Consider the following 19,592-nt stretch of genomic DNA (forward strand, 5'->3'; position numbering starts at 1 on the left):
AATAGACCCACTGGGGGACCTATAAACCAAACGCACAGCTAAATACTTTCGCATTGATTTAATTTCAATAAAAAAGGATTCAAAGATTTCTTCCTCACTTTTGGTCAAATCAATACGAACATTATATGCAAAACAATCAGCAATATAAAGGACAAGGCCACCTCTCGCCATGTGTTCCCGATTCAGCCTTTCCATCTTATAACCTGGAATATCTAAAAGGATATCCTTTTTTGAATCCAGGAAAGTTTCACATAATCCTATAACATCAGGAGTTCCACCACTAACGATCCGTTTCAGCTCATGAAAAGACGAGCAAAGTCCCTGAATGTTAAGATAAAACACAGAGAAAATATCATCTGGTTTAGAGGAGGCAGAACCATTTAATTGCGAATCATATTTGCTTTTACAAGCCGAATTAGAGTAATTATTCTTCTGATTTCTACTTCCAATTGAATTATTAATTATATTTTCAATATCTAAAGGATTATTCTGTAATTCAAGTAAACCTTCCCCCAAAGAGTTAATAGTACCCTGTCCACTAATAGAAGTCGCCAAATTACTCATGGTGGATGGAAGTTCCCCCCGACGACGAAACCCACCAGACCACAGGCAAAAGTAAAAAAGAATATAATCAAGGTAAGGATAAATGAGGATTATATAATCAAGGTAAGAATAAATAAGAAAAAAACAGGGAAAGAGAAGAAAAAAGAAACAAGGAAAAACTAAGAAATAAACAAATAATCTGCACTGGAAATATAAACCATTCATTCATAATTAAAATAATAATATACGGAAAAATCAGTTTGCGAATCACTATAAACTCAAAAAAAAATGTTCTCCATAGGGGGGGGGGAGTAGCCAACGAGACAAAACCGAAAAAAACAGCGGTAAAAGAAAATAAACAAGATAATTCGCAAAAAAGAAATCAAACAATGAAGACTACAATCGAGAAATCTAAAAAAAAAAAAAAAAAAAAAAAAAAAAAAAAAAAAAAAAAAAAAAAAAAGATACTAATCTAGAAGGTGTCTTCAATCTTCCGAAGCCTCCTAGAGATAGCTTCACCTGGTAGGTTAGCAAAAATATGGCCTTGGTCCGACCAAACGTTCTTTGCTCCGAACTTATCTCTAGCACTGTCCAGGATAATCTTGCGCTGCTTCGTGAGATATTCATTCACAAAAACACCAGATTTCGCTAGCTTAGACTTCGCTTTAAAGACAGTATGCGCAACATCTTTATTAGAAAATTTGACAATCACAGGGGCAACTCGACTTTCATCACTAATCTGAGCTGTAGGGTTGGGTAACCCTACAGCTCATCTAACTTAGAACTAAATCTAAAGATGCTATGTGCATCTTATTTATCAAAAAGGTGTATCTGGAGTATCACAAGAACAGTTGAGGGTCTAACGATAAAAATTCAGAGTATGTAGTGGAAGGCGTTAAAAAGAGGCTGGTGTGTAAGTAATACCCCTCCCCTTCCCTTTTTAGTTGCACCCCCTCCAAAGATTTTGAAATTCCCTAGGAACATTTTTCTAACAGGGAATGTCCCTGATATGCCTGCCAATTTTCAGCGACCGCTATATTGATCATGCATCTAGTTTCGGATCTTCTTAATGTAAAAATTGGGATGGTCCGGGATTCGAAACTGAGACCTCTCGCACCCTAAGAGAGAATCATACTGGAGAGTGGCCAACAAGACGAATCAGAAACAAAACAACGGTAAAAGAAGATAAGCAAGATAACTCACAAATAAGAAAAGATCAAACAAACGAAGACAAAACAATAGACAAATAAATACTACAAACGAGAAATAAAATAAGATACTAATCTAGAAGGTGTCTTCAACCTTCCTAAGCCTCCTAGAAGAAGCTTCACCTGGTAGGCGAGCAAAAATACGGCCTTGGTCCGACCAAACGTTCTTTGCTCTGAACTTATCTCTAGCACTGTCCAGGATAATCTTGCGCTGCTTCGTGAGATATTCATTTACAAAAACACCAGATTTCACTAGCTTAGACTTCGCTTTAAAGACAGTATGCGCAACATTTTGTCAGAAAATTTGACGATCACAGGGGTAACTCGACTTTCATCCTTAATCTGAGCTGTAGGGTTGGGTAAACGAAAACGTTGTATAGAAAAAATTGGATCACTCGTAAAGGCACTCAAGCCCATCTTGTCCTTTATAATATTGTGCATTGTTACTTTAAGGTCAACACCAGGGGCCTGTTTGACCCCTATAAATACAAGGGAATCAAGCTGATCTTCTTGTTGATATTCATCAAGTCTATCTTCTATTTTTTTAATACGATTTTCAAGCGACTCTATTTGAGCTCTTAACCCCTTAAGCACTTTGCCAATCTTATCAAATTTTCCATTGTACTCTACTGATAATCCATCATAATCTTGGAATATATCAGTTCAGCGGTACCTGGGTTGACACTATTTTTTTATGCTACCTTTTCTGTGACCAATTTCCCAATGTCCTTGAGAATATTTTGCTTTGTCTGTGCTAACTCTTGTTCCGTATAAACTAACTTTTCAACAAGAACAGCTACCGACTATTTTTCAGAACTTAAGCCAGTTATAGCGGAGGAAGCTTTTTTTTAATACTGTAGGGTGTGTTCCAGCTGACGGTTTTTCAGTAACTGCATTAACTGCGCGGTAACTGCCTATTTCTAACTGCGGTAGAGCCAGTGGGAACGGCACAGTAAGCTGACTACCAGTAGCGTCATTTTCGAATTAAATGCACGTGTTTAAATTTAAGGGACAGTTTAATGCTGATTAGTATAATATTTTTATTCCTTCTGTTTCATAGCATTTAGAGAGGTTCTAAGCCAACCATGGGCATTTGGCTGTCACAAATAATTTTGCTCAAATGAGCTGGTGAAAAATAAATACATCATATACTTTTTCTCTTTTTTTATTATTTGAAGACTAGAATATCACATAACTAAGCATTCAAATAGCTTGATTGTATCTTAAGCATATACAATCCCTGATGGAGTTTTGTTGATACCTGTCTTAAATTGATTTGTCTAAATAAAATGGGCCTATAGCATTTACAGGATAGTAGTGGGACAACTATAGCAAGTTTTTTTTCAATATTCTACTTTTTTTTAAATAATTATTATTCTCTGGTCAAATTTGTGTTCCTTGCTAAGTGGTAGGCACTCTGGACTGGAATGCTTTGTCCAAGGGGTACAGGTTTAATTCCTGGCATTGTCAGTTTATTTTGTTTTGGATAAGGGTTGGTGATATGACTAACCTCAGCTAGAATTGGCCTAACTTTAAATGAGTACAGATGGAAATCTAGGGACAGTAAGAAGGAAGGACATGCAAGAGCATAGGCTGACTGGTCCCTAGCTTCCTATTGCACTACCTGGCTAAAGGACCACCAGGTCCTTTACTGGCCTACTGACTTAGCCATAGAAACTTTCTTTCAAACCCATTAAATATAAGTAAAAATGAAGAATACCAGTATGATGGTCCTTCTATTACCCTGAAATGTGGATGTATGGACAAGAGTGTGGGTCATGAGAGATAGCTTGTGAATGTAATTGGGGTGAATGTTCTGCAAGATTTAAAAAATTTATGACTGTTCCTCAGGTTGGCAACTGAACACAGAAGTATAATTTTGTTATTTGTTTTTCTTTGTGACTATCATGCTTATTTAATGTCCAGTATTTTAAAGTTAATCTTCTTTAATTTGTCTTTAATTGCCATGGCCCTAGGGCTTAAATACAATAAAACCTACTTATATCCATTGATTTTCTTTAAATAGATAGTAGCTCTATGTTTCCTAGCTTCAGTAAATTTAAATGTAATTGTGAGACCAGGGATTACAAAGTAGGTGAAAACTTGCAAATGAGCCTCTGGTATCAATAAAAATTTGTAAGAAATGGATATCAATTTAAAGATTAAAAAAATTGTTAGAAAACAAAGAAGACAAATGAATAAACAAAAGTAACCCCTTTACAACCATTTAATGAATTGTCACAAATATAGGTCACCCTTAAGATTGAAATGAACAAAGCTTCAATTATGAATCCATTTTCCTTTAAACAGACTGAAGGGGCAAACCTCCAAGCTTTGACAAATTCAATCTCACTTTTGGGCATTCTCACCTTTCCTTTTCAAAGGAAACTTTCTTTGGATGTTTCCCACCCAACTAAAAACAACACGGACAGAATCAGGTACAAGTGACCTTCTACTTAGCCTACATACACAAGGGAAAAGCAGGCATCTCTATACTATAATTTACCTCCAATCTGCCTAATGTGCAAATATATAGCCAAAATTATGTAGTTCCAATGTATTCTGTCACCTGTTACCTTTTCCCCCATTCTTGCTTTGTTTACAGTTGCTTCAATTAACAGGGAGTTAAAGGTTGAGGGATAGATTAGCAGAATCAATGGGAAACATGTAACTTCAGCTATAAATATTTTTGGAGGTCATCAAAGGTCAATGCCCTCTAGAGCAAGAATGAGTAGAGATGTGTACTTTGAAATACCTTCCCAGGACATACTTTAGCCTGTAGACCCATCCCTGAAAGTTTCATTTTCCTAACCTAACCCATTTCAGTGATAGCAAGAAGTCAATGAACTAGAATTTTACTGGATAAAATTACCATCCTTTGGAATAGACTCTGAATAGTCTACCCTAGCCTACTTCTTCAATAGGATTAAAGACAGTCTCAGAATAATGATTTGGCAGCCCATAAATCCTCAACTTATCTGTAATACTTCACCTAGGCCTGTTTACAGAGCCTAAAAGGAGTTAATACTTAAAATGCTACCATGTGGCAATTTAATGGAGCCTCAATGTTACCTGGAAGAAGTCAATCCTTAGAATGATTCCAAATGGCAATTTCAGGTAATAATTATGCCTGGATATGCCAGAAAACATGGAAATCTTTAAATTAAATAATAAGTTTTTCATTGATTTAACCTACTTGCTAGTAGATAGTCTACTACTCAGGGTGTCCTTTAATGTTGATCCTAAAATATGGTGATTTACTAACCTGGCTCAGATCCCTCTTTCTTTTGCAAAATCACTGTCCCACCTTCTTCCAAGCATATAACTTCATATTCCATTACTTCATTCTTGTCCATATTTATTTTTTGTTGAATGAGATTTTTATTGAAGAAGGTGAATTATGTACTTACTGCGCTAACGATTCTTTTGAGCACGGTAAGAAAATCACTTACTGCGGTTACTGCCGGCAGTAACTATTCTCGTTCCCAGTGGGTTGGGCAGTAACCATTTTCCCGCTAGGAACGGAAATAGTAACCATTCGGTTACTACAGTAAGTCCCTGGAACACACCCGTAAATAGATATCCGGGTTAAATCTCCAGTTCTTGAAATGCCTTGTTAACGCTCCGTTCTGTTTTTTTGTGATGCTTCTTTAGATTTTTCCGCATAGAGAACTAAATCAATTAGTTCGTGGTAACGAACTGTATTAAGTACCGACTCGGCTCAATAGTAAGCGAAACTCTAAAAATGGAATTTTGAAACCAATAGTTATATCAAAAGAATCGCATTATAATGCTGATTTTAAATATATAAGTGTCATCAGGATTAGTATTACCTATCAAAAGTTACGTGGTATTACCTATCAAAAGTTACGAGCCTGAGAAAATTTACCTCATTTTAGAAAATAGGGGGAAACACCCCCTAAAAGTCATACGATCTTAACGAAAATCAAACCATCAGATTCAGCGTATCAAGGAACCTTTCAAGAAGTTTCAAGCCCCTATCTACAAAAATGTGGAATTTCGCATTTTTCGCCAGAAGACAAATCACGGATGCGTGTTTTTTTTTGTTTTTTTTTTCAGGGGTGATCGTTTCGACTCAGTGGTCCTAGAATGTCGCAAAAGGGATCATTCTAACAGAAATTAAAAGTTCTAGTGCCCTTTTTAAGTGACCAAAAAATTGGAGCGCACCTAGGGCCCCTCCCACGCTCATTTTTTCCCCAAAGTCACCAGATCAAAATTCTGAGATATCCATTTTATTCACCATAGTCGAAAAACCTAATAACTTTGTCTTTGGGGACGATTTACTCCCCCGCAGTTCCCGTGGGAGGGGCTGCAAGTTACAAACTTTGACCTGTGTTTACATATAGTAATGATTAATGGGAAGTGTACAGACGTTTTCAGGGGGATTTTTTGGTTGGGGGGACTTGAGGTGAGGGGTTACGTGGGAGGATCTTTCCATGGAGGAACTTCTCATGGGGGAAGAGACTTTCAATGGATTGGCGCAGGATTTTCTAGCATTATTTAAAAAAACAATGAAAAAATAAATATGAAAAGTCTTTTCTACTAAAGGTGAGGAGCAGCATTAAAACTGAAAACGAACAGACACTAAAACGCATATGAGGGGTTTACTTCCTCGTAATAACTCGCTCTTTACGCTAAAGTATTTTTAGTAATTACAACTACTGATTCTACGGTCTTTGTGATTCAGGGGTCATTCTTAAGTAATTGGGACAAAATGTAAGCTTTAGTACAAAGAGCGAGGTAACGACGAGGGGCGAGCCCCCTCATATACACAATAAAAACATATGAATACAGAAGTTCGTTACGTAAGTTAATTCGTAAGTTACATATGTTTTTTACTTATGAAACCGTTCGTAAAAATTTTTAAGTTAATGCCTTTTTAAGCAATCAAAAAATTGGAGGGCAACTAGACCTCCTCCCTCGCTCCTTTTGTCTCAAAATCTTCCGATTAAAACTATGAAAAGGCCATTTAACCAAAAAAAATTAATATGCAAATTTCGTTTTCATTATTTATGTGTAGAGAGCCGAAATCAAAACATGCATTAATTCAAAAACGTCCAGAAAATAAACAAAAAAAACAAGTTTTTTTTTAAATGAAAGTAAGGAGCGACATTAAAACTTAAAACGAACAGAAATTACTCCATATATGAAAGGGGCTTTTCCTCCTAAACGCCCCGCTCTTTACGCTAAAGTTTGACTCTTTCTCTTAACTCTACTTTTTAAAACAGTAAAAAACTTTAGCGTAAAGAGCGGGGCATTGAGGAGGAAAAGCCCCTTTCATATACGGAGTAATTTCTGTTCGTTTTAAGTTCTAATGTCGCTCCTTACTTTCATTTAAAAAAACTTGTTTTTTTGTTTATTTTACTTCTAAAACTGTCTGAAGATCGTGGGATCCATAACGAAAAACTAGAAATTTTGGTACTTTTTCTGATTGGGTATTAACGTCTGCAATTCTTACTGGCCAAAGTAGGTAATTTCTGAATTTTGCCAACGCCAAGTCCCCTTTCTTGAACTTGGTCATTTTAAACTTCACAAATGGCTAACTAAACATAAGAAAAATAAGAAGTCAAGTATCAAATTTCATACCTGTTAGAAATTTCTACCGTACTGTTATATCCAAAGCTGCTATCCAGTAAACCACAAAATAGTCAATAAATCAAAATGAGTTATTTCAACTTAATTAATAACAATGTGTTATAACATTTTACTAAACAGCAATCCAGTTCAAATACGTTAGTTAAATATTGAAAAAACTGGTTTTTCACATAGGTAACTCTCCAAGTACGCAGAGATGTTCACTGAATGAATGCTACTGAAATACTGAATTCTCATTGAGACATTGAGACATGAGGCTGAATTTGTCTCATTTCATTTCATTTTTTTATTAATGATGTTAGTATTGTTGTTAATTGAATATTTATCAGCCAATACTAACGAGTCTTTGACTTTCTAAAGCGGCTGATGTGGTTCTTTTTATATTGATGATATGTATAACTAAAGAGTCTCTCTCTCTAGTACTTTTTTTAAGAGTTAAAGGACCTTTTTTTCCTATACGTATCGAATCAAAATTTTGAGATAGCCATTTTGTCTAAAATGCCTTAAAGACAAAATAACAAAACTCCAGGTTTGATGTAACCCTCCTGAGCCACTACACAAGTGTTGTAAGCTATGCAACGGGTGATTATAAGGATTTTATGTAAGGGGTTTTAGTATAAGCTTCAGAGGTGGCTCATTTGAATAGGAATTCAAAGTTCTAGATATCTTTTTGAGTCAAAAGGGATCGGAGGGCACCCCCCACACATACACACACACACACTCACGCCATCTTTTAGCCACATGCATTCGATCAAAGTTGGGATTACCAGGTTGTATAAAATAGTCCAACAATCAGATAACAAAAAACATTGAGCTAAACATACCGCCTCCCCAGAGCCAGGGGTAAGGGTTGTAACTTATGCCCTTGGGCATATAAAGTTTTAATGGAAGAAATGGTCCCAAAAACGTCGGAAGAGACTCAAATGATTAGAAACTGAAAGTTCTAATTCCCTTTTTAAGAGTCAAAAGTAATCCAATGGCAACTAACCCCCCAACCTTATTTTCCCCAAACGCATCCGATAAAGTCAATGCATCCGATAAAGTCTTTTTTTCTTTTTATATAGCCGTTTCGTTCAAAATAGACCAAAAATCATGCAACAAAGACTCCAGGGATAACACAGCCCACCAGAACATGTGGGAAATGTTGTAAATTATGCCCAGGGCGCATATAAGGTTTTTATTGAAGGATGGTAGTATAAACTTCGGAGGGAGTTCGATCGATTGTAAATCAGAATTTCTAGTCATTTTTAACAGTCAATAGTGGTCGGGGACAATTAGTACCCCCCAAGGTCAATTTTTTCTCGAATGCATCTGGTCAAAATTTTGAGTTAGCTATTTTGTTCAAAATAGTCTATAGTTCAAATAACAAAAGCTCAGGGGTCAACATTACCCCCCCCAGAGCCCGCGAGATGTGTCGTAAGGTATGCCCCGGTGGCATATAAGGTTTTATGCAAGGGGCTGTCATATAAACATGAAAGATGACTTATTTTGTTGGAAATTGAAATTTCTATTTACCTTTTTAAGGCCATTGAAAGTAATCGGTAGGCATATACCCCACACCTCTTTTCCCCATATGAATCGGGTCAAAATTTTGAGAGAGCCATTTTGTTTAAAATAGTCCAAAGATCAGATGACAAAACTGCGCTCTCTCCCCCCCAAAAAAAAAACAGCGGAAGGGTGGTAACTTATGCCCCAGGGGCATATGAGGTTTTTACGGAAAAAGTGGTCTTATAGTTTTCGGAGGGGACTCAAATGATTATAAATTGGAAGTTCTAGTTCTATTCAAGAGTCAAAAGTGGTCCGATGGCAACTATCCACCCCCCACCCTCCCCAGGGCAATAATGATCAATTTTTTTTCCCGGAGGCGCTTCATTTGGAAGGGATGGTCCCATAAACATTGGAGGTGGCTCATTCGATTGTAAATCGAAAGTTACATATATAAATCGAAAGTTATATTATTGTGCCCTTTTTAGGAATCAAAAGTGATTGGATTACAAATAGCCCCAACACCCTTTTTTTTCCCAGAATGCATCCGATAAAAACTTAATCTTAGTTCAAGGTTCGGACAACAAAATATCCAGGGTGGATTCAACCTTTCAGGGCCAAGGGGTAGGCGTTGTAAGTTATTCCCTGGGGGAATATATAGTTTTTATAGAAAAGCTCTTCGTATAAACTTCAGAAGGGGTTCATTTCGGAAATTGAAATTTCCGGTTCGATTTTAACTAGAAATTTGAAGTTCTAGTTGAAAAGAGATTGGAGGTCAACTAGCCCAATATCCCATGCCCTTTTTTCCCAAATCTACCTGATGAAAATTTTGAAATAGCCATTTTATTAAAAATAGTTCAAACATCAGATAAAAAAAATTCTGATCCTGGAGTTTACCAACATCATAATTTCCCGGGAGGTAGTTACCCTTCCAAAATCTAAGCTTTAAATTAACCCTAGACACTACCAGAGGGTGATCTTTGCTTTTAATATCATAACAGAACTCCTATATCCCCTAGTATATTGTATTGATCCTGCCAGTCATTGGTTTACAATAATATTATCAATAAGGCTTGCTGTCTTACCATTACATGAATCTCCCCTTCCTATAAGAAAGATATTTAGTATACAATACTATACCGTGATGACATAATTCTGGCGTACAAGTATAATACTCAACCTAATAATTCCCTCTTTACCCAACATTCTAGCCAGCAATATACAGGAGGCCACTCACATAAGCTGTCAAACATCCTGTTTGGACATCAATACGGAAACATTTCATCTCTGAGTGTGTTGTTAACGACAGAAATAGTCTTCAAAATGGAACGGTAATTGCATCCACAGTTTTGCCCTTTAATTCCAAACTTAACAAGCAATCGAGTCACAAGTCATGGAAATATGAGTGGAACTACCCATCTTATTCTATTACCCACTGATGCTAATGTCATCATAAGAGTGTCTTCCTTGGAGGCTGATGCTGCTTGTCATACCCAACCATCTCACATATTCTGTCCGACGTTGCTGTTGTGCGGCGGTGTCAGCTTCAACCAAATGAAGAATACTCATTACAAGCCATACCTATCTTTTGGTCACCGTTGCTGAGCGGGATTAAATTGCAATTCTCCAGCAGACCTCTGTTACGGTGCGTCACTAAGCCCTAACACAGTGACAAATTTCATCATCCTCAACACGAAGCACAACACGTACAGTATGGACCACAATTTTGCTCTGAAGTGCAAATTAATGTACTTAAATTAAATCCAATTATTAAAAAAGAATACTTATCATTGATAAAATTCTACTACATCGGCTTACTAACGCCAACTAATGTATATCAAACCACCGCATATTTCTATTTTAGTCTCCATTAGAGAAGTTGCGGAATGAATGAGGTCGTGGCATGTGGGTTAACTTACAAAAAATAGCAAGGGATGCACCAGAACTGGGTGCATCCACTTATTAAAAAAGTATACTTATCTTTGATAAAATTCTTTTGCGTCGGCTTACTAACGCCACCTAATATTTTTTTTTGCAAGGGATGCACCAGAACTGGGTGCATCCACTTATTAAAAAAGTATACTTATCTTTGATAAAATTCTTTTGCGTCGGCTTACTGACGCCACCTAATGTATTTCAAATCAACACATGTTAGTTTCCATAAAAGAAGTTGCGAAAAAATAAGGTTCTGGCACGTGGGTTAATTTACCAAAAATAACCTGAAAATGTATTTAATGTACTACTTGAATGAGAAAGGAGAAAGAGTATACACGTTAAAGGTACTTGAGCCTCTGTAAAAACTTCCTAGTGAGCCAATAGGATCAGCAATGTATACGATTTAGGGCTATATCTGGCCCCATTAGGGGTGTAGTGGTAACCTTTAAAATTGTCCAGAATAGATAAGCTACCATTAATTTAGGGGAAAATATTGAATAGGGAGTCAAATTGTACTAGGACTAGCGTCTTGTTTTTTATAGTCTAGTTTTTAGTTTAGGAGATGCTATAGGCTGCACAAGAGGGTTACTAAGTTTGTTTCTTTTAATAAGGAAAATGAACCTAATTTTTGTTTGTTTTAGGCTAGTAAAGAATAGGCGTTGTACAAAATTATATCTAGACTAGAAACAGCCTTGCCTTAAATCTGTTTTGAAGGTAAGAAGTATATTTAACTTGGTCTAGGCCTACCCTACATCCAAATATTATCTTGCCAGAGCATTTGGCTAAATTCAAATTCCTGGTGAGGGTTTTTTGCTATGATAGAGTTTTGTAAAATCCCCAGTTCCTGGATAGTGCTTAATCTTAGACTGATATTAAACAAAACAAAAAACAATTTTTTTTTCAATGAAAGTAAGGAGCAACATTAAAACTTAAAATGAACAGAAATTACTCTGTATATGAAAGGGGTTTTGGTAAAATTCTAGTTAATTGACTTCTTGCTATCTTGGAAAGGGTTTAGGTTAGGAAAATGAAACTTTCAGGGATGGCTCTACAGGCTAAAATATGTCCCAGGAAGGTATTTTAAAGTACCCACCTCCACCCCTTCTCCCTCTAGAGGGTCCTGAAATTTGTCTACATGACAGGTCTATACCTATTGAAAGTTTGACAAAACAACATTTTACCTTAATTTTCAGTTACTAGTTGTTTTTTCTCTGCCTTTAGTTCTGAAAATGCAATTCCTGTTATTTGAGTAGAATTTTGAGCCATATCAATGTTTTTTTCAAAATTTAGGAAATGTATTTGCATATCTTTAAAACCTTATAAAATGAAATTGAGCAAAGTTATGAAGCTGAAAACAATTTTGTTGTACTTCAATTAAGCAGAAGATCTATTTTACAAGGTTTCACTATTATAACACACATATTTTTAAAGGTCATCAAAGGTCAGGGCCCTCTAGAGGGAGAAGGAGTGGAGGTAGTTGCTTCAAAATACCTTCCCAGAACATACTTTAGTCTGTAGATTCATCCCTGAAAGTTTTGTTTTCCTAACCTAAACCCTTTCTGAAATAGCAAGAAGTCAATTAACTAGAATTTTACTGGGGTTTTTCCTCTTCAATACCTTGCTCTTTACACTAAAGTTTGACTCTTTCTTTTAACTCTACTTCTTAGAAAAGTAAAAAACTTTAGTGTAAAGAGCAAGATGTTGAAGAGGAAAAGCCCCTTTCATATAAAGAGTTCATTCTGTTCATTTTAAGTTTTAATGTTGCTCCTTACTTTCATTTAAAAAAAAAAACATGTGTAAAATTCTAGTTAATTGACTTCTTGCTATCTCAGAAAGGGTTTAGGTTAGGAAAATGAAACTTTCAAGGATGAATTTACAGACTAAAGTATGTCCAAGGAAGGTATTTTGAAGTAGCTACCTCCACTCCTTCTCCCTCTAGAGGGCCCTGACCATTGATGACCTTTAAAAATATGTGTGTTATAAAAATGAAACCTTGTTCAAGTTCTGTTTATTACTACATAATTTCAATATAAAAAGCCAATTTGGCAGAGAGAGGGCTCGAGGCCAAATGGCAGACAATTAAATAAACTGTATGCTATAACTACATCAACATAAAATAATATCATAAATTAACCATAATCCATCCAGGTTCCAGATTCAAACCACCAGACTGAGTTGGGATTTGCCACTATAAACCACACATTTATTATTATTATTTTTTTTTTTTCATTTTACTTTAAACATTTTCTATGAGCATTGATTTTATTTTTTTTTTCAACATATTAATAGAAAGTTCAAGTTTGATTACATTATGATAACTTTGCCATACCCTCAATATTGTATTTCTCAATGAAAATCTTGATCTTTCTGAAATTATCAAGGGTTGCCAGGCTTTACAAGGATTATGCGTGTTATGGTCGTGATCGGAATTAGTTCCAGAAAATAGATCAGGTTCATAAAAATATTCAGGTAGGGAATTTGAATGATGTTTTTTCTTAAATAAAATAGAATGAAAAACAATAAAAGATTCAAGGGGCAAAATGTTCAAAAAAAGAGGAAGACTTTTAGTTGACGACTTATTAGGGCAAGAATCAGGAGACGGTACAAAAAGCTTAAGAATTCAGAGAGCTTTATTCTGCTGCCTTATCAATGGTAATATATTCGATCAAAAAGTATTCAAATATACAAGAGGACAGTAATTTAAGTAAGAATGAATTAGCGAAAAATAAATACACCACAGGGCATCATAAGGGAGAAAAGGTTTAAGAAGCCTGATCATACTGACGTTCCTTGCAACCTTTACCCTCAGGCAATTTATGTGCTCCTTCCAACTTAAATTAGAATCAACTATCACTCCTAGATACCGAAGATGGTGGACTCTGCTGATCGTAGTATCACATTTTTCAATTGTTAGGGAATTAAAAGTTGGCAATGCTTTTGAAATCCGAGAGAAAATCAGGAATTTGGTTTTAGATGTATTAATACATAAATTATTCGCTGCAAACCATTCAAGCAGATATGTAAAAACTTCTTTCATTTTTAAACGTAGTACAAGTTCAGTAGGACCACTAATATTGAGGGCTGTGTCATCAGCGAATAGAACCGTGAGGCCAAGATCTTTCATAGAATTATCAATATTGCTAATATAAATTAAAAATAAAAGGGGGCCAAGGATTGCCCCTTGGGGAACTCTGACTTGTCCATCCAAAGAGATCAGTTCAGATCTCGTAGTATCAGCATCAACATACTGGCTTCTCTCAGACAGAAATGACATGATCAGGTTATTAGCAGGTCCTCGAATACCACAATTCTCAAGCTTTCTCCATAAAATCTTATGACAGATTGTATTGAATGCCTTTTTTATGTCAATAAATATAGATGCTGGAATTTCACCTCGATCAAGAGCATCATGAATATATTGCGTGACCGCTAGGATAGCTTGTTCCATTGAATGGCTTTTCTGAAAACCAAACTGTGACTTACTAAAGTATTTGTGTTTATCTAGGAAATTATTTACTCTCTTGTAAATGCACCATTCAATAACTTTCTCAAACGCGGAAAGGATTGAAATAGGTCTATAATTAGATGGGTCTTTAGGGTCTCCTCCTTTGTGCAGAACAATAACACGTGCAGATTTCAAACATGAAGGGAACTTCCCACTCCTGAAACAAATATTCACAATATGCACAAGGAGGTCAGCTACATTAGCAACAATTAGTTTTAACAATCGGGTAGATGAACCATCTATCCCTTCAGCTCCACCAGGTTTTAGAAGATTAACTATGTTTATCAGCTCTTCTTTTGAAGTCGGCATTAAAAATAGCGAAGACAAAGAAGATGGAGGTAGGTAATCTTCAAACTTATTTCTTTGTTCAGAATTATTAGCAGCTAAAGACTCCTTTACCGTACGTACACCAACATTGGTAAAATGCTTATTAAACACGTTTGCTATACCAGGTCTATCAGACACCAGTTCAGGACCATGATTTATAGATTCAGGAAATTTAGACATTTTTTTCTTTCCAATAATTCCATGGATAATCTCCCAAGATTTTTTGGGGGAACCCAAAGCTTCTGCAAAAAGTTTCGTATAATGTGACGCTTTTGCTGCATGGATCACTTTAGTTAAATTATTTTTATATAATCTGAATTTTTCCTTGTTATCTTCACTTGGGTTCTCTATTTGGATTGTATAAAATTGATTTTTTATTTTAATTGATCGGACAATCCCTTTAGAGATCCAAGGTTTTCTTGGCTCTTGGCATCTTGATTTACTTGTTTTCGCAGGACACGCACGATCAAAAGCCATTTCAAATTCTTGTATAAAATAATTAGTTGCTTGATCAACATCCTGATTATCCAAACACGGACTACAGTTAATATTATTTAATTGGTTTCTAAGAGATTCAATCGATTCTGCATCAAGCTTTCGAGTTTTCTGTTCAGGATGTTCTACTTTTGGCTTATCAAGTGTAACTTCTGAAAGGATTAAAAAATGATCAGAATCATTATAAATAATCACATCACATGTTTTCAGATCCAGGTTGGTGAATAGGTTATCAATTAAAGACGCGGTAGTGTCTGTGACGCAAGTAGGGATACGGCATGCAGGAAGCATGATAGATTGCAAAATAGATCTTCTGCTTAATTGAAGTACAACAAAATTGTTTTCAGCTTCTTAACTTTACTCAATTTCATTTTATAAGGTTTTAAAGATATGCAAATTGATTTCCTAAATTTTGAAAAAAAACATTGATATGGCTCAAATTTCTACTCAAATAACAGGAATTGCATTTTCAGAACTAAAGGCAGAGAAAAGGCAACTAGTAACTGAAAATTAAGGTAAAATGTTGTTTTGTCAAAATTTCAAGTGGTATAGACCTGTCATGTAGGCAAATTTCAGGGCCCTCTAGAGGGAGAGGAAGTGGAGGTGGGTACTTTGAAATACTTTCCTGGGACATACTTTAGCCTGTAGACCCATCCCTGAAAGTTCCATTTTCCTAACCTAAACCCTTTCTGAGATAGTAAGAAGTCAATTAACTAGAATTTTACCAAAACTTGTTTTTTTTTGTTGTTGAGCAAGAGCAAGGTATTACAAGGAGGTAAACCCTTCATATGTGTAATAATTTCTGCTTGTTTAAGTTTTAATGCTGCTCCTCACTTTCAGTAGAAAAAAACTTTTCATATTTATTTTTTCATTGTTCTTTTAAATAATGCTAGAAAATCTTGTGCCCCCTTCATTGAAAGTAACTTCCCCCATGAGAAATTTTTTCATGGAAAGATCCTCCCACGTAGCCTCCCACCTCAAGTCTTCCCCCCCCCCCAAACCAAAAAAATCCCCCTGAAAATGTCCATGCACTTCCCGGTAACCATTACTATATGTAAACACAGGTCAAAGTTTGTAACTTGCAACCCCTTCCATGGGGACTGCAAGGGAGTAAGTTGTCCCCAAAGACATTGATATTATGTTTTTTGACTATGGTGAATAAAATGGCTATCTCAGAATTTTGATCTGGTGACTTTGGGGAAAAATGAGCATTGGAGGGGGCCTAGGTGCCCTCCAGTTTTTTTAGTCACTTAAAAGGGCACTAGAACTTTTAATTTCCGTTAGAATGAGCCCTCTTGCGACATTCTAGGACCACTGGGTTGATATGATCACCCCTGGGAATAAAAACAAATAAACACCCATCTATGATTTGTCTTCTGGCAAAAAATGTGAAATTCCACATTTTTGTAGATAGGAGCTTGAAACTTTTACAATAAGGTTCTCTGATATGCTGAATCTGATGGTGTGATTTTTGTTCAGATTGTATGACTTTTAGGGGTGTTTACACCTATTTTCTAAAATGAGGCAAATTTTCTCAGGCTTGTAACTTTTGATAGGTAAGACTAATCTTGATGAAAGTTGTATATTTAAAATCAGCATTAAAATACAATTTTTTTGATGTAACTATGGGTATCAAAATTCCATTTTTTAGAGTTTCAGTTACTATTGAGCCAGGTTGCTCCTTACTACAGTTTGTTACCATGAACTGTTTGATTTTGATTAAAATGTATCTTTATAAAAGTAGCCTGTAGGCTACAGTAAGTTCCTAATTTTTAAGATCAGCTGATAATACATATAAATGTTTACTACTTAATTTACCTAGGATAAAAGTAGATGCATTTCTAGATGCCAATTTTTATGCTCTATCATTGTTCAACAATTGCCTCTAGAGGAAATACTTAAAAAATGGCTCAAAAAAACCCATAGTGACCAGAATTTAAAGATCTGTAAAAAAAAAACTAGTTAGTGAGAAAAATTTATAGCCAAATTGGTAAATTTTTGCAGTTCATATAGGCTAATTGACTTACCAATAAAGTGAACATACCACTCAATGCCTTTTTTTATGTTCTTTACAAATATAATAGTAGTTTCTACCACAAATTCCAATTCAAACACTTTGATCTAAACTAACTTTATTATAAATAATTTTGGCACTGAAAAAATTTAGTATTATTTTTTTAGTATTATTTTATTTTATTTTTTAAACATAGTATTATTTTGTTAAAATAGACCAGTAACTCATGCTTTAATTGAAAATTTATCATTTTTAAGAGCTTAAAAAGTACAATCTCAAAAATTTGCAGTAAAAGCAATTATAATATTTGTTAAAAACATAAAAAAGGCATCAAGTAGTATATTCACTCTATTGGTAAGTCAATTATATGAAGTGTGAAAAATTTACCACCAAATCAGCAGCTGTGAAAAAGTTTAGGAAAATGGGGAGACAAGTCTGCAAATCTAGATTTGACTATTGGAAGCTAGACTGGTGATGATGGTCAAGTATTGTTCTGAAGCATGGGCACTTAAAAAAATAGAGGAAGATTTGCTAGGTGTTTCCCAGAGAAATTGCCTATGGATTGTTTGGGTACCCAGCAGAACAGTAATTCAAGAGTATTGACAGTAATTTTGAGATGGCTAGGGCATGTTATGAGGATGAAGGATGACAGATTGTCCTTTTTGGCCAACTATCTAGGGCTAAATGGAAAGCAGGTTTTCTGCTATTAGGGTGGGAGGATGTTGTACAGAAAGATTTAAGGGAAATAGGAACTTCCTGGGAGAGTGTAAAGAGAGAGGATTTGAATAGATTATGATGATGGAGGAATATGCATAGCTGTGTTGGCCTAAGTTGGCTTGGTGCTGTAGGGAGTTGTTAGTAGTAGTAGTAGCTAGTATAAGAAAAAAGTGGATAATACATCACCTGATGTCCTTTTTGTACTCTTTGCAAATTCAATAATTGCATTTTAGTAACCAAAAGAATTATTTTTTCAGTAGTATTAGTAGCAATATGTTGTTTTGAAAACAAATTTTAGGGATTTTAAAAAGAATGTGGACCCCCTCCCAAAAAAAGGTGTCACAGCCAAGCAAAGAATTGTTGAAAACCCTACATAGGAATCCCCACCTTGAACAACAAGGGAAATCACATTATTTTATTGGCAGCACTGATGCATTCTCTTTTTTCTTTGTTGCTAGAATGACAATAAAATATCACAGAGAGCAGTTTAAGGCCTTGTTTAAAAGCCAATTTTCATATCTAATTAGTTTTTAACTAATCTATTAACTTTAAATCATAACCTAAAAAGTATAGACAAGATAATAAGTTACCTTTTGGTGCCCCATTAAGTGATCAAAATGGAATTTGCCCCATAAGCAATTATTGAAATAGGAGAGAGCATAAAAGAGGGATCAAGTGATGTATTCCTTTTCATCCTAGCAAAATTGTGTGAATATGTGTAAATTTACCAACTCCTTCCCCCTAAAAAGGACACTGACCAATCATGACCTTTTACAGTATGTGTGCTATAAGAGTGAAACTGTAGGCTACCAAATAGGTCTTTCTCTCAAGTGAGGCACAAGAAAATTGGATATTTGCTATTAACCAAAGAACACTCAATAATTATGGTTAGATGTCTGAAAACTGTTTTTGTAGGCACAAAGACAAGTAATAGGTAATAGTATGCAATTTATTATATAATTTGGCTATATATTTGTATATTAGTGAGAGGGTTAATTTTGGGTGCTGTCCAAATACTTTATCCTTCCCTGCCCCTAATGTACAAATATATTACCCAAATTATGTCATTATATAAACTAAATTTTATGTTTTATTAGGATTAACCTGACTTCACTTCTTAGGTATGTTATGTTTAATTAACAAGTACCAAAAATTGAATACAGTTAATAAGAATACTCAATGCATTAACAAAAAAAAGACCCTAGCTAATGCTGAAAAAAGGCACTAAAGAAAAAAAAAGAATCTTCCTAAACATTTTTCATGTGAACTAGAACAAAGAAGTAGTTTTTTATTTATTTATTTATTTATTATTACGAATAGCGGTAAGCATTATAATTGTATTGAAATGACAGAACTGAAACTGAATACTATTCCATAATTTCGCTCCAACATATTTTATAGAAAAAGCTCCTCTTTGAATGTGACAAATATCTGAGATAAGAGAAAAATGTGTAGATGACAATGCTGGATAAGCATGATAATGTGACAGTAACTGAAAAAGGACAATTAGTGTTAGTACTGGGGGTGCTAGACTATTCAAGTAATTATACATGAATACAGCAGTTTGGAGTTGGCAAATTTGTCTTACTGTTAGTAACTCAGATGTATTCAAGTAAATTATACATGAACACAGCAGTTTGGAGTTGGCAAATTTGTCTTACTGTTAGTAACTCAGATGTATTCAAGTAAATTATACATGAACACAGCAGTTTGGAGTTGGCAAATTTGTCTTACTGTTAGTAACTCA

The 19,592-nt window shown here is 35.1% G+C and overlaps 1 long non-coding RNA gene across 1 annotated transcript in view; it reads right to left on the reverse strand.

Annotated features, from left to right (window-relative positions):
* LOC136034977 (uncharacterized) overlaps positions 1-7,577 on the reverse strand; it is a 33,478-nt gene extending 25,901 nt beyond the window's left edge. Inside the window, exon 1 of the long non-coding RNA XR_010619309.1 lies at positions 7,359-7,577. This is a non-coding gene — a long non-coding RNA (uncharacterized LOC136034977). The remainder of the gene's footprint in view (positions 1-7,358) is intronic.
* Positions 7,578-19,592: the final 12,015 nt, after the last annotated feature.

Source organism: Artemia franciscana, chromosome 13 (assembly GCF_032884065.1).
Source record: "Artemia franciscana chromosome 13, ASM3288406v1, whole genome shotgun sequence".
In the NCBI taxonomy this organism is placed as follows: Eukaryota; Metazoa; Arthropoda; class Branchiopoda; order Anostraca; family Artemiidae; genus Artemia; species Artemia franciscana.